We start from the raw sequence: 10,255 nt of genomic DNA, 5'->3' as shown, positions 1-10,255 counted from the left end.
TAAAAATACAGGAAAAGAGCAAGATGGGGAGAAGGGAAGATCAGAGACTGAGGGGACAGTATCTACGCACTTGTTAAACGGCTCATATGTATGATGGATAGTTATTTGTTTCGTTTGTGTGGGTTTTTTTTTTTTTTTTTTTTTTTTTGGTTTTTCGAGACAGGGTTTCTCTGTGTAGCTTTGCGCCTCTCCTGGAACTCACTTGGTAGCCCAGGCTGGCCTCGACTCACAGAGATCTGCCTGGCTCTGCCTCCCGAGTGCTGGGATTAAAGGCGTGCGCCACCACCGCCCGGCTTGTGTGGGTTTTTATTTATTTATTTTTTTTTGTTTTTTTTTTGAGACAGGGTCTCTTATGGCCCAAACTAACCTTGAACTTGATATGTAGCTGGGGATGACCTGGGGCTCCAGCTCCTTCTGTCCTCACCTCTTGAGTGCTGAGATTCAGGTATGTACCACTATGTCCAGTTTAGGTGGTAACAAGGACGAAACCCAGGTTTTCACGTGTACTGTGATTGAGTTATATCCTCAGACCCCACCTCAGCGGCCTCCTTTCCTCTCGTAATCATTTATTCAATGCCAGAATATTTATTTATTTTTGAGATTAGAGTCTTGTTGTGTAGCCCAGGTTGCCTTGAACTCACAACTCTCTGCCTCATTGTCCTGAGTGACGGGATCACAGGCGAGTGCCACCAGGCCCGGCCACACATAACAAAGGTACCGAGATGAAGCAAGGCATTCAGATCAGGAGACTCTTGTAGGGAAGCCCACATCCATGTTCCTATGTATCTTTCTTCCTGAAAACCTTTCTGTCTTGTACTTAAAAATCAATGTTAAAAACATCTCTTAATAAATTCCAACGTTGCTAAAAACAAACAAAATAAAACAAAAAACAGCCAAGTGCAGCTGGAAGGCCACTCCTAAAGGAGGAAGCTCCTTCCAAAGATAAATAAATAACTAGCCAGCACAGAAATCAAGATGGATGCCAGGCGGTGGTGGCGCACGCCTTTAATCCCAGCGCTTGGGAGGCAGAGGCAGGCGGATCTCTGCGAGCTCGAGGCCAGCCTGGGCTACAGAGTGAGTTCCAGGAAGGCGCAAAACTACACAGAGAAACCCTGCCTCGAAAAACCTAAAAAAAAAAAAATAAAAGAAATCAAGATGGAGGACAGGGAGCCAAATTAGGTGAGGAAGAAGGAACCGGAAAGGGTGTTATTACGTCCCCCTACTTCACAAATAGAAACTCAGGTCCTGGAAGTTTCTAGACTATGTGTTGACACGCTGAAGACAACCCCCGCCCTCGCACATTGCCAAGCACCGCAGCTTTTGCTTTGCCTTGGGAGGACGGTGAGATGTGGTTTTCTGAACCAGTGGGTGACAGTTAGGGCAGTTATGGGCACAGGACACATATATGGAACTCCTATGAGGTTCTTTTCCAGCGCTGTCTTTTAGTCACAGGCACTAAGGGAACTTGCTTTGTGAGATGACGTGATTTTTATTGTGTGGGGTTCTGGCTGCCTCTCAGACTTCCCTCAAATACCTCTCAACTGCCTAATAGTCTGCCATTAGTGGTTATTTATAGCTAAATTTTAAGTTCCATTAAAATAAAATCCTTCGAAGCGATGACTACAAAAGCCAGGATGTCGATTACTTTAGGATGAGTTGTGGTAGAAGGGGTGCGTAGCTGGGCAAGGTCTATTTTTAGTTTTGAGTATTACTAGCAAGGGTCTTCATTTTAAAATAATTCACTGTCATATATTTTCTTTTTGTAGTTCTCTATTGCTTCTGTTATATTTTACAATGAAAGAGATTTAAACTTCTGCAATTAATTTCTTTTTTGTGAGATGGGAATCTCTTTATGTTGCTCGGGCTGGCCTTGAACTTGTGGCCTCAAGTAGGCCTCCCTCACCTCTCAGCTCACCCTTCATGAAAGCTAGGACTAAGCACATGTGAATCACTATGCCTGCTTGCAATTTCTGAAGCCTTAGTAGTTTTACTTGATTTATCCAGATAATGAATTGACTATTATCTATCTATTTATTTTACTGACAGCAGGAAGACTTGTTTGTTGCCATTTCTTCTTTTCTTTTCTTTTTCTTTTTTGAGACAGGGTTTCTCTGTGTAGCCCTGGCTATTCTGGAACTCACTTTGTAGACCAGGTTGGCCTTGAACTCACAGATTTCCACCTGCCTCTGCCTCCTGAATGCTGGGATTAAAGGTGTGCACCACCACCAGCCTGATCTTTTCTTTCTTTCTTTCTTTCTTTCTTTCTTTCTTTCTTTCTTTCTTTCTTTCTTTCTTTCTCTCTCTCTCTCTCTCTCTCTCTCTCTCTCTCTCTCTCTCTCTCTCTCTCTCTTCTTTTCTTTTTTAAAGATAGGACTGATTGCAGTGTAGTCAAGGCTGTCCTTGAACTTAATATGTAGCTGGGGATGACTTTGAACTCCAGAACCTCCTGCTTCCACCCCCAAGTGCTTGGACGACTGGCATGCACCACTCTCCTTGTTTGAGAACAGGCTTTGGTAGTAGAAAGCATAGTCTAAAGGGAAGGTAGACATTAAAAGGAAAGCTGTTCCTGGGGAGTAGGAAGAGTATCGCCAACGAAATATAAACCACTGATTTCAGAGTTGACATTTGACTTAGCAGAGGTACCATCTCAGTGTCACACTCTTGTCCTGCTTGCCCATCCCACTTGCCTGCCATTATAATCTTCTCCTTTACAATCCCCCTCTTCCTCATAATTCCTCCCAGGTCTATATAAATACCTTTTGCCACTTTCTCATCAACTCAATGTTATCCAAGCTCCTGGGTGACGTAGGAAAGAGAGTGCTATCACATCTAGATTTTCTGGGAGACAGCAGGTTTCAAATATTCTGCTTCTGGGTTCTCATCAACACACCACTACTCCTCAGCCTCCATGTTCTGATTTGGGGGGTGAGTATGTGAGATTTCACAAGATTAGGTTACCTCCCAAGAATGCTTGGGAAGGGGCTTGGTGAGAGATGGCTCAGTGGAGAAAGTGACTTGCTGCTGCCAAGCCTAACTAACCACTTGGGTTTGATATCCAAGACCCACATGGTGGTAGGTGAGAATTAACTTCTAAAGTTGACTTCAGATACACACACACACACACACACACACACACACACACACACACTGGACAAATGTAAAATAAATAAATAAAAAGAGTTCTTGGATGGTAGCTCTTGGAGAGAACGTAGGACTTCGAATAGATCCAGAGAGGTAGCAGACGGGGCTTTGGCACAGGAACTGTCCATCTACTTTGGTAATTCCTATGTCGGCAAAGATGCTGGCCCTTCCCCCACACTTGTCTATTATTAACAGATCCAGAAACCTGATCAGGGCAGTTGCAGAGGGACTTTCTGGGAACCATGCCCAGGAAAGGCCTAAATTGAAATGAAGCAGCTGGCAGAGGGAGACCCAAACACCATACATACTCTTAGTCTTCCACCCATGTCTGCCTGGACGCCCCTCTTGGCACTCGGGGCCAAGACTTCCATACCTAAACACTTCTACTGTTTAGGACATTCAAGCTGGGGAATTTGAGTGCCCTTCCCCAACCTTCCCAGCTGAACTCACATTTCTAAAATAAAGCATCTTTTTACACTCCAAAGGTAACTCAAGATTTTAGACTGCAGGGCTGGGGAGATGGCTCAGTCAGCAAGATGCTTGCTGAGCAAGCGCAAGGACCTGAGTTCAGATCCTCAGAATTTACCAAAAAAGCCCGGTCCGGAGGAACAGTGCTGGGAGGCGGAGACAGGGGGCTTGCTGGAGAGCTAGTTTATCCCAATCAAGGAGCTCTAGTATCAGTGAGAGAGAGATCTTATCCTAAAAACGAAGGTGGGGTCTGGGAGATGGCCCTAGGGTAAAGCACTTGCCTCAAAAGCCTGGTGACCTGAGTTTGAATCCCCAGAACTCATGTATAATTTGGGAAGGTGCTCAGGATTGAATTCTAGCGCTTCACGGTGAGATGGGAGGTGGAGAGAGACTCCGAAGAAGCTCATGGGCCAGCTAGCCTGGTGTACACAGGAGCAAACACCAAAGGTGTCTTAAACAAGGTGGATAGTGAGAACGGACACCAGAGGTTCTCTCACTTTCACACCTGTGCTTCTACTCACATACATGAATACACACACACACACACACACACACACACACACACACACACACACTGGGGGGGGGGGTGGAGACTGAGATTCTATCTGAGAAATCACTGTAAAGACTACCTGTAAAAGCCAGTACACACAACTTCAGAAGACTAGAGAACATATAACTACTCCTCTATTCCAGCAAAATTATATCTCAGTACTATGATTTTATTAAGTGGAGGGTAGGAAGCTGACAGGAGGTATAAAAAATAAAAAAATCCCAGAGAACCAGATGATAGTTGGTAAAATACGCAGTATATGGTATAATATTCCAAACTGATTCAAAACTTCAGAAAAGGCCATTAAAATAAGATATGTGCATGCTATTTTTATGAGAGTCCTGTCTACAAAAAAGGTTAAATAAACCTGGAAGTAAAAAAGGCTAATTTCATTTTTAGTCAAGATTACCTTGGCTGTTGGGGTAAATTTTTAGAATCAGCTTATCAGTTTTCACAATAACCCTGGTGTGATTTTTCTTAGAACTGAGTTGAACCAGCAAGCAGGTCAACTGCTTGTATGTATAGGTCTCTGAATTTGAGGCCAGCCTGGTCTACAAATCAAGTTCTAGGACATCCAGGGCTACACAGAGAAACCCTGTCTCGGAAAACCTCTCTCTGTCTCTGTCTCTCTCTGATTTTAATTTTATGGGTATGAGTTGCCTGCATGTATGTCTGTGTACCATGTGTGTGCTTGGTGCCCCAGGATGTCAGTTCTCCTGGCACTGGAGTTACAGATGGTTGTGGGACACCACATTCATGAGTGCTGGGAATCAAATCCAGGTCCTTCGGAAGATCAACCGGTGCTCTTAACTTCCAAGCCATCTCTCCATCCTGCAACATCCTGTACTCTTAATTGCTGAGCCGTCTTTCTAGTATCATTTATTTACTTTGGAGATATGGTAGCTCAGATTTGAGGGTGGCCTCAAACTACCTATGTAGCCAAGAATGACTTGGAACTTCTGATTCTCCTGCCTCTACTCCTTGTATACTTAGATTACAGGCATGTGCTACCACATCCAGCTTACTGGACGTATAATTTTTGTAGCCACAATTCCTTTTCTTTTTTTTCTTTTCTTTTTTTTTTTTTTTGGTTTTTCGAGACAAGGTTTCTCTGTGTAGCTTTGCGCCTTTCCTGGATCTCGCTCTGTAGACCAGGCTGGCCTCGAACTCACAAAGATCTGCCTGCCTCTGCCTCCCACACAATTCCTTTTCTAAACAAAATGTTTTTCATTTTATGCATGTGAATGTTCTGTCTGCACGTATGTAGTTCCAACATGTGCATGCCTGTGTCCTAGTTCAGAAGAGGGCATCATATATCCTGGAACGGAGTTATGTGTAGTTGTGAGTGACCATGTTCATTGCTAGGAACTGAACCCAGGTCCTCTGGAAGAGTAGTCAGGGCTCTTAACTACTGAGTCATCTCTCCAAAGCCATAATATAATGTTTTGATTTTTCCAGACAATTTCTCTGTTAACAGCTCTAGTTGTCCTGGAACTCACTCTGTAGACCAGGCTGGCCTCGAACTCAGAGATTCACCTGGCTCTGTCTCCCGAGTGCTGGGATTAAAGGTGTGCGCCACCACCGCTCGGCGTTAAATGTTTTGTTTTGTTTTTAAAGATTTACTTATTATGTATACAGTGTTCTGTCTGCATGTATGCCTGCAGACCAAAAGAGGGTGCCAGATCTCATTACAGATGGTTGTGAGCCACCATGTGGTTGCCAGGAATTGAACTCAGGACCTCTGGAAGAGCAGCCAGATGCTCTTAACCGCTGAGCCATCTCTCCAGCCCTAAACACATATTTTTAAAGTTTCATTTTGTCTGTATTATGAGAAAACACAACTTGTTTTTATTGACCTTGCTTTCAATGACCTGCTAAATTCACGATGGTAAGCACTTACAGAGTTCCTTTTCGTTTATTAATATCCATCGTTTTGTCAACATATATAGAGGTTCTTCTCCTTTATTGCACACACCCACACACACACTTTTTTTAAAAAACCATATTGGGCCGGGCGGTGGTGGCGCACGCCTTTAATCCCAGCACTCGGGAGGCAGAGCCAGGTGAATCTCTGTGAGTTCGAGGCCAGCCTGGACTACCAAGTGAGTTCCAGGAAAGGCGCAAAGCTACACTGAGAAACCCTGTCTCGAAAAACCAAAAAAAAAAAAAAAAAAAAAACCATATTGGCTAGGAACTGGACATCCTTGTTTCTTTCTTCATCTCCGGGGAAATTATTTCTTTTTAGACACGGTCTCATGTAACAGAGGATTGGGTTGGGATCATAGGTGTGTGCTTGGTTTATGGAAAATGCTTTCAACATTTTCTTGAGAGGTTTGATGTAGGATTTTTATTGATACTTTTTATTAGATTAAGGATTGGCCTTTAGAATCCAGGTTTTCTAAATTAGTTCTTTCTTCGACTCCTCTTCTTTGTGCTGGGTGGGGACAGAACTCAAAGCCTTATGAGAGCACGTGTTCTACTACTGAGCTATAGCCCTAGCTAACCTCAAACTCTGTAAGTACTAAGGATGACCCTGAACTTCTGAACCTCCGGCCACCATTGTCTGAATGTTAAGATTATAGATGTGTGCCACTCTGTTACTTTAAAATACATCATTTTTGAGATAGGATGTCATTATATTGCTCAGGCTGGCTTTGAACTCAAGGATCTGGCTGCCTCTGCCTCCTGAGTGCTGAGATTAAAGGCATGTACTACCATATAATTAAAAAAAAAAAAAAAGCATGGATAGGTGTTAGATGTTTTTTCATCTAGATGATTGTTTTTCTCCTGTTGTGAACTACACTGACTGGCTCTCACAGCCTGAATCAACCTGATATTTTTTAATGAACTGGTTAATCTGATACATTATTTTTATGCACTGCAAGATTTGATTATTTGTAGGGCAATTTCTTTCCTGTGGTGCCATAGTTCAAATTTAAGGTCTCAAGTATGTGCTTTACCACTGAGATCTACCCCCTGCTTCCGTATTTTTCAGTTAAAAACCACATTTATTCTTATGTATATGGGTGATTTGCTTGCATGTATGTCTGTGCACCAGTTGCATGACTGCCCGCAGAGGCCAGAAGTGGGTGTCAGACCTCCTGGAAATGGAACTACATACGGACAGTTCAGAGCTGCTATGTGTGTGTTGGGAATCAAATCCATGTCCATGAAAAAGCAACCAGTGCTCTTAACCACCGAGCCATCTCTCCAGCCTTATTCAGTTTTTGAGGCAGGGTCTTAGTCTGTAGCCAATACAATCCAGAACCTATGAAGACATGGCTGACCTTGAACTCACAGCATTCATCGCCTCAGCTCTCAATTGGCATTCTAAGACACTGGCCCTCACGACTGGGTACAGCAGCACATGCCTACCATCCCAGAATTTGGGAAGCTGGGGCAGGAGAACCACAAATGAGGACTAGACTGAGCTACACGTGATCCTTTGAATTTTATGTCTACATTCATGGCAGAAGTTGGTCCCTAGTATTCCCTGGAATGTTCTTGAGATTTTGGTGCTGCTACTTCAAAATGAATTGAAATCTATTCTTTTGTTCTGTTCATAAAATTTACCCCATTGGTGATTTTTAAGATACGAACAGTGTAGTGTGTGGTAGCTGGTTGTGTGTACACCTGCACTTGCCCTTGTGAACGCATGCAGGCCGACGTTGGGTGTTTGTGTGGGTACAAATGCCTTGATCCATGTGTGAAGCCCACGTGACAAATCTGTGTTCTTTTCTTCTATCTTTACATGGATTCTGGGGATCAAACTAGGGCCATCTCACCAGCTCCAGCTTACTCTTTAAGAGTCTGTCACTGAACCTGGAGTTCAGTATTTTGGCTACACTAGCTAAGCAGGAAGCTCCCAGAGTCCACCTGTCTCTGACTCCCTAGTGCCGGAGTTACACACACACACTGACAAGGGCTTTCATGTGTGTCTAGGTTTGGGCCACTAGGTTTGTGTAGTGTTTTGGCTGAGGACATGGTACTGTATGGGATTAAAAAAAAAAAAAAAAAGGGCTGGGCAAGCCAGTTAATGTTCTTCCACGGCTTCTGCTTCAGTTCCTGACTCCAGGTTCCCTACCTTGATGACAGACTGTGATCTGAAAGGGAAATAAAGCCCTTTCTTCCCAAGTTGCTTTTGGTCACGGTCTTATCGTAACAGAAACAAAACAAGAAAGAGCAAGCAAGATGACCTACCCAGCCATCTCCCTGCCCCCAGTGCAAAACCTTCATCCCATACCTAAAACCATATATTGAAAAATTCTGATCAGTCTGTTAGAGGTTAAGTTCACTGATGTTTCCAAAGTAGACTTTAGTTTGTAGCGGCCCCCACCCCTATCTTTAACTGACTTTTGCTTTTATTCTTATAGTTTGCCGGTCTCTGTATTAACATGAAGTCAGTGATTTTCATTTTTTGTTTTCAAGACAGAGTCTCTTTGTGCAGTCTTGGCTGGCCTGGAACTCACTCTGTAGGCCAGGCTGGCCTTGAACTCAGAGAGATCCACCTGTCTCTGCCTCAAGAGTGCTGGGATTAAAGGCCTGAGACACGACTGCGCAGCTGAAGTCATTGATTTTTTTTTTTAAAAAGATTTATTTATTTAGAAGAGGGCATCAGATCTCATTACAGATGGTTGTGAGCTACCATATGGGTGCTGGGAATTTAACTCAGAACCTCCGAAAGAGCAGCCAGTGTTCTTAACCTCTGAGCCATCTCTCCAGCCCAGATTAATTTATCATGTATAATGTTCTGTCTGCATGTATGTCTACAAGCCAGAAGAGGGCACCAGATTTCACTACAGATGGTTATGAGCCACCATGTGGTTGCTGGGAATGAACTCAGGACCTCTGGAAGAACAGCCAGTGCTCTTAACCTCTGAACCATCTCTCCAGCCCCGAAGTCAGTGATTTTCAGATTTTTACCTGTGACATGTGAACTGAGGTTATATATTAATTTCATTACATTATCTGTCTGTCTGCATGTGTGGGCAAGTACAGACCAGTGCTTCAGTTGAGGTCAAAGCATTACTTGCTGGAGTCAGTTCTCTCCCATTACGTGGGTCCTAGGGATTGAAGCCATTAGGGTTGGTGACAAGCTTCCTCCAGTGAGCTTTTTACTTGCCCATTATGTTTTTGGGTTTTTTTTTTTGTTGTTTTTTTTTTTCCAAGACAGGGTCTCACTATGTAGCTCTGACTGTCCTGGAACTATGTAGATTAGGCTGGCCTCAAACTCAAGAGATCCCCCTGGCCTGCCTCCCAAATGCTGGGATTAAAGATGTCCGCCACCACTATCAGCAACACTGGGTATCTTCTATTTCTTTCGACTTTTTTTTTTTTAAAGATAGGGCTGCTATGTATTGTGGCTGGCCTAGAACTCCTTATGTGACTATCTGTACTAAACTGGCCTTAAACAACAGATTTACCTGCCTCTGCCTCCTAAGTGCACTGGCTTCCATCTTCAGGTGCCCATGCTTGCAAGGCAAGCACTTTAACCAACGAGCATCTCCCCTCCATGGATTTCTGGTAACAGCTTTGTCCTCTTTTTCCTGGCTTTTGAGCAGCAGCAATAGCAAGTAGGGAAATTCTATATACACAGAAAGTTCTTCTCTGACGCCTGCAGATACCTCTCCACCCTGTCCTACTAGAACACAGCTCTCTAAAACCCTTGAAAAAAGAAGTTGGAAATGGGTTGTGTTCTACTAAACCAGGTGCAAGATCAACTCTAAAGATGTCCTAAGCTCCGAACTCCATAGATGACATTTAAAGCCCATAATAAATGTAAGCACTGCGTAATAAATGTAAGCACTACCTCTTTACTTATAGAAATCTTTCCTACTCAGGCATGGAAGCCAGGAGTGAGGTTCTGCCTGTGCAAGAGACACTAGGGCTACCATCCTAGACCTCCAAACAGCTTTCATGATCAGCTGTTGCCTTTTGGCCACCTAAAAATCTGACTACGAAGGAACCACCATTGTCCTCTCTTAGCAGGGCAGTCTGTGTGTGTAAGCAGACAGGGTAGAGGCAGGTCCAACAACAATCACCAGATTAAAGTGCTTAGATATCTCTATGCTGACAGAATAAATCCCCCAATTAAAA

This window comes from Peromyscus californicus, unplaced genomic scaffold (genome assembly GCF_007827085.1).
Source record: "Peromyscus californicus insignis strain IS unplaced genomic scaffold, ASM782708v3 Scaffold_21__1_contigs__length_65335640, whole genome shotgun sequence".
Classification (NCBI taxonomy): Eukaryota; Metazoa; Chordata; class Mammalia; order Rodentia; family Cricetidae; genus Peromyscus; species Peromyscus californicus.
This window is presented reverse-complemented; position numbering follows the sequence as displayed.